Here is a 6,000-nt window from a genome sequence, read left to right as displayed (position 1 = left end):
TTTTTTTTTTTTTTTCTGATGGAAACTAATAGCATTCCAGGCCATGGACACTTTTAAGAAGTGATTAAATACTGACTCTCCCTGAGACATCATGTCCAAGAATCTGAGAGCATTGAAGAGCACACTAGTGTTTAGCCCCCCAACCTGTTAATATGGGATTAACTAGAACTTCAGGGAACAAAAACAATGTAAATTTTTACCTTATAAACTTTATTGTTTAAAAAATTAGGACCAGGTAGGTAGATCTCTATGAGTTCCGGGACAACCAAGGCTACATATTAAGACTCCATCTCAAAACAACAAAGACAAAAAAACCCCACTACACTATAAAGAAAATAAAACTTGCAAATAAATAAAAATATCACAGACACCAATTCCATACAGCTTTTAATGACTGTATACATAGCTTCTAGCTAGCTAGGATTGGCGTTCAGAGCAGAGCTGTGTCCATCACCTGCGTTCAGTCCGTCCTCATCCCTGTACACGTGTCTTTCTTATTCTCTTTCTTCATGTTATACTGTGCCCACATGGACATTTGTTTACATATGTTATGTTGTAACATATGTTACAATACTTATAGGCTAGATTCAACATATGAGAAAGTACATGAGGTTTACTTCTTCCTAAAATTCTGGGATCTCACTTAACGCTATACCCATGTTCCTGCAAACTTTTTAACTTCATTTTCCTTTGCAACTGAGTTATATTCCATTATAGATGATATGTATATATTCACTATCCATTCATCTTTTGATGGGCAACTAGGTTAATTCTTCTTTTTGCTATAGTGAATAAAGCAGCAATAGATGCGGGAAAGGGGGAGTGCAGATGTCTCCACATGTAGCTGCCATGTGGTGTTTTGTTTTGCTTCAGTTTGTTTTGTTTTGTTTTGTTTTTAAACAGGACCCTTCTATGTTTCCCTGGCTGTCCTAGAACTCAGAGAGATCCCCCTGCCTCTGCCTTCTGAGAATTGGGATTAAAGGTGTGTCATCCTGATGGTGGTTGTGTTTTTAATGTCTTGAGACTCTCAAAACTGATTTTCACAATGGCTGCATTAATTTGCACCCCACTAACAGTGCATGAGGGCTCCTGTCTCTCCACATCCTCTCCAACATTTGTTGTCAGATTTATTGACAACGGCCATTCTGACTGGGGTGATGTGGTATCTCAAAGGAGTTTTAATTTGCATGTCTCTGATGGCTGAGATATTGGACACTTTTTAAAACAGTTATTAACCATTTGTATTTTTAAAAGATGTCTATTCAGTTAGTTTACTTGTCTGTTGACTGGCTGGTTTATCCTCTTGGTATTAAATTTCTACAATTCTTTATAAGTTCTGACCTAGCCCCTTGTCTAAAGTGTTGCTGGCACAGATTTTTCTCCCATTCTCTGGGCTATCTGTTAACTTTGCTGACTGTGTCCTGTAACAGTTTGCTGCTCAGAAACCTTTTATTTTCTATGTCTATTTGTAGATACTGCACTTAGCTCCTGTCTTGGCATTCTATTTAAAAAGTTCTTGCCTTCCCCAATGTGTCGGCGGGAAGTCCCTGTCTTTGCTTTTAAGATTTCAGTGTTTCAATATGAACTAAGTAGTACCCTCAGAGCCCCCAGGGTCTCAACCACCAACCAAAGACTGCACATGGAGGGGTCTGATTGTTCAGACAGCATGTGTATAGTAGAGGATTGCAAATTCAATCATCAATAGGAGGAGAGGAGCTCGGCCCTGTGAAAGTTCTGTGCCCCAGTGTAGGGGAATGCCAGGGCCAGAAAGTGGGAGAGGGCGGGGTGGCAGGCATGGGGAAGTGGGAGGCAACAGGGGTTTGTTTTGGTTGTTTTTGTTTGTTTCTTTGTTTTTTGGAGGGGAAACTGGGAATGGAGAAATTTACATGTAAATAAAGAAAAAAAGTGATTTCAGTGTTTCAGGTTTTAAATTGAAGTCTTTGATCCATTTTGAAATAATTTTTGTACAAGGTGAAAGACATAAATCTAACTCAGTTCTCCTGCCAGCAGAAATCCAGTTTGGGCAGTGCAATGTGTCAAATAGGCTATCTTTTTTTCAAGAGTATGTTTTTGCCTCCTTTGTCAGTGTTAAGTGGGTGTAGCTCTGCTGTTTTATCTCCAGGTCCTCTATTCTATTCCATTGGTTCTCCTGTCCATTTTCACTCCAGCACCATGTTGTTTTTATCCTTATTATAGCTCTACAGTATAATTTGAAATCAAATGTTGCTCTTACCTCCTAGGATTCCTTTGGCTAATTCATGATCTTGTGTGGTTCCATACGAATTCATGTAGTTTTTTCCCTTAAACCTGTGAAATACAACACGAGAACTGTAATAGGTATTAATTTAATTCTATAAATTAATTTTGGTTGAATAGGCACTCTATCCTATCCAAAATATAACTCTGCCTATCCAAGAACATGAAATATTTTCCCATCATATAGTATCTTCTATGATTTCCTTTTTCAGTATCTTGCAGTTTCATTGTAGATATCTTTCACTTCTTTGGTTAGATTATGTTCCTAAATATTTAATAGGGGTGACTTATTTTGAATAGATTTTTTTCTAATTTCTTTCCTGCAGAGTAGACTAGTAGCAGAAATGAAATGTTTATATTGGTTTAGTATGTGCAACTTCACTGTGTTTGTTAGAACTGAGAGTTTTTCGGTGGACTCAGTAAGGTCTTTTAAGTAGAGAATCAGTCACTTGCAAATAAGAACAGTTTGACTCTGTCCCTTCCTCTCCTTACAGCGTCTATGCCTCTCTCTTATCTAACTACTGTAGCTAAGACTTTGAACACAGCATTAAATAAGAGAGGGGGAGTGGAAATTCTTTCGTTCCTGGCTTTACAGGAAATGCTCTCAGTTTGTCTTCATTTAACATCATGTCAGCTATAGGTTTGTTGTACATAGCCTTTATTATTTTGATGTGTGCTCCATCTATTTCTAGAGTCTCCAGAAGTTTTATCACAAAGGCATGTTGAACTTTGATGTTTTCAGCATCAAGTGAAACAGTTGTGTGCTTCCTGTCCTTGAGTTTGTTTCTATGCTGTATTATATTGATTGGTTTACATATGTTGAACAGATTTCGCCTTTCTGGGATGAAGCCCATGTGATCATAGCATATAATCCTAATTTGCTCCTGAATTTGGTTTGCAAGTATTTTGTTAAGAAGTGCTGCATTTATGATCCTCAAATTTATTGTTGTTTTGTTGTCTCTTTAACCTCATTTTGGTACCCAGATGATGCTGGCTTCATAAAATGAGTTTGGTAGGGTTCCTTCAGTTTCTATTTTATGAAACAAGTTGAGAAAAATTGGTCTGAGGTCTTTCTCAAAAGCTGAGAGGATTCAGCAGTGAACCCATCTGGTTCTGGGCTCTTCTCCAAGGGCAGGCCTGGAACTTGCTATGTAGATCTAGCTGGCCTAAAACTCTTAGAGATCTTCCTGCCTCCACCACACCTGACTGGGTATAACATTCTTGGCTCACACTTGTTTGCTTTCAGGGCTTGAAAAGTTATATTCCAAGTTCTTCTGGCTTTTCTGGTTGCTTATGAAAACTGGGTAACTGATATTTTTATCAATGTATGTGAATTGTTTCCTCCTGCTGTTTCTAGGATAATTTCTGTACATTTTTGGCATCCCAACTATAATATACCATGGAGAGTTTTTCCTCTGGCCCATATCTGGTTGGAGTTCTATATGTCTCTTGTGTTTGGAAGCCCACTTCTTTCTATAACATTGGAAAGATTTCTGCTATAGTTTCATCAAATCGCCTTTGGATTTTCCTCTCTTCTACACCAGGGATTCTCAGATTTGGCATCTTAAATGTATCTAAGCTTCTTGGAAATATTGGTCATGTTCCTTCATTTTTGCCTTTTTACTATTGTTTATTATTTATTTTATGTGTATGTGTTTTGCCTACATTTATGTCTGTGTACCATAAGTATGGATGGTCTCATGGAGGCCTTGAAGATGTCACCAGATCCCCTGGGCCTGGAGTCACAGATGGAGTCACCATGCAGGTACTAGGAATCAAACTCCAGTTCTCTGGAAAAGCAGACAGTGCTCTTCACCACTGAGCCATCCCTTCGGCCCCCATTTTTTCCGTACTTATATATGCTTGTATTACTTCCTCAATGTTGTCCTCCACCCCTGAAATTCATTCTTCTGCATGCTCTTGTCTGTTAATAATAGTGTCTGATGCCAGGCAGTGGTGGTGCATGCCTTTAATCCCAGCACTTGGGAGGCAGAGGCAGGTGGATTTCTGAGTTCGAGGCCAGCCTGGTCTACAGAGTGATTTCCAGGACAGCCAGAGCTATACAGAGAAACCCTGTCACAAAAAACCTAATAATAATAATAATAATAATAATAATAATAATAATAATAATAAATAATAATTGTGTCTGATGTAGTTTTTTAACTGACCACCTCCTTCACTTCAGATATTTCTGTTTATTTTTCAGTATCTCAATTTCCTTGCTAAATCTTCCCCCCATATTTTCCTTGAACTTTTGCTCCAATTTATTAACTGTTTCATTCACTTTGGAGACTGAGACTGTCTTGTCAACGTCTTGGGTAGATTTCCTTAATTCATGAATCTGTTAATTCTTCTACATGATCAATAATTCTTTTCAACAGAAAGACTCTAAATTCCTTCTCAGACATCGTGGCTATCAATGTAATTTTGTTTCCCTGATAGGGCGGTTGGGCTAAAGGATGGCAGTATCATAGTTCTGATATTGCTTTGTCGTGTTTACATATCTGTTGAAGTGGGTTGGTTTGACTTCATCTTCTCCCGAGCCTATCGGGAGTTGTAGTTTTGGGTTCTTTTAGAGAAATATCTGCACAAAGTTCAGCTATGAGGACTGGAGAAAGTTGGTGTTTGCAGTGGAGTGGGTTGCTGAAGTGATCCTGTCTTGTCTATGTGCCAAGAGGATCAAGGGTGGGGCTGCACAGTAAGCAGATGAGGTGAGGTGAGCAGACGGAGTCTAATCCTTGGTCACTCCTGGTGACCTTTGAACCTACGGCAGGATACCAAACTTTAGACCCACTGAAGCCGGTCTACTGCCAAGAGGCCATAGTTAGAGCCAAAGACCCAAAGTAACCTCTGGGACCACGGAAAGCAGCAAACTGCCACAGGAACCTCACGATCCATTCTTGGGCAAGCTTCTCTCAATGGCAGTGTTTGGAGCAAACCAAATCAATGCTCAGTGCTCGTCTCCCACTGTCTATGGGGTCACAGCCACTTCACACTGCGGAGTAACTATTCCCAGAAAAATCTCTTACTCAAAATATACTAGAATTAACAAAGCATAGATTAGTCAAGACTTCGCTGTAGCTGCCACCAGGGTGCCCGCTTGTATGTAGTCCTAGTTCCCCAAGAGGCTGAGGCAGGGAAATCACTTGAGCCAGAAGGTTAAGGCTAGCCTAGAAAACGTGACAAAAACTCTAGCTACAAACATAAAAAGAAAAAGTAAAGCTACAGTGGCAGCCAGAGAAGAGGGTATACTTTTATTAGTAAACTTTAGTGGAGCCAAAGGGGGGAAAAACAGGGATGCTTACAAGAATTCATGTGGTTCTATGTGGGATGATGCTCTCAATGCCACTTTGATCCCTAGATGAGGCATGGAAAGGGGGTACCCAGGGGAGTGTGTTAGCAGATATGGTGGTCTATAGACCTGCTCACAAATACGCTTTATTTTTCCCTCAGACTCATGGTAAGATAGCATTTCTCAGCTTTATTTTAATTCCACCTTTGGAGCTGAGCATAGCCTTGTGATTGCTTTGGTGGGTACAATGTGAACAGAAGTTCTGAAACAAAATATATGTTTTGATTTGTCACTCTATCTACAAATACAGTAGTATTGGAGGTCCTGTGGCAATGATGTCGCTGTCCACTCATGTCCTTTTGTATATCACAATAAACCAACCCCCCTGTGGACCTTTGTTGGAAGTACAAGATGAATGATAAATAATCGTCATTGTCTTTAGTGACTGAACT

General features: G+C 39.5%; 1 protein-coding gene across 3 annotated transcripts in view; it reads right to left on the bottom strand.

Annotated features, from left to right (window-relative positions):
• Positions 1 to 6,000, bottom strand: part of Specc1 (sperm antigen with calponin homology and coiled-coil domains 1) — a 293,053-nt gene that overhangs the window by 283,237 nt on the left and 3,816 nt on the right. For all 3 annotated transcript variants that reach the window (XM_031353951.1, XM_031353952.1, XM_031353953.1), the window contains exon 2: positions 2,234 to 2,307. The gene's annotated coding sequence lies outside the window, so the exon portion shown is untranslated. The remainder of the gene's footprint in view (positions 1 to 2,233; positions 2,308 to 6,000) is intronic.

This window comes from Mastomys coucha, unplaced genomic scaffold, assembly GCF_008632895.1.
Source record: "Mastomys coucha isolate ucsf_1 unplaced genomic scaffold, UCSF_Mcou_1 pScaffold5, whole genome shotgun sequence".
NCBI classification, from domain to species: domain Eukaryota; kingdom Metazoa; phylum Chordata; class Mammalia; order Rodentia; family Muridae; genus Mastomys; species Mastomys coucha.
This window is presented reverse-complemented; position numbering and strand designations above follow the sequence as displayed.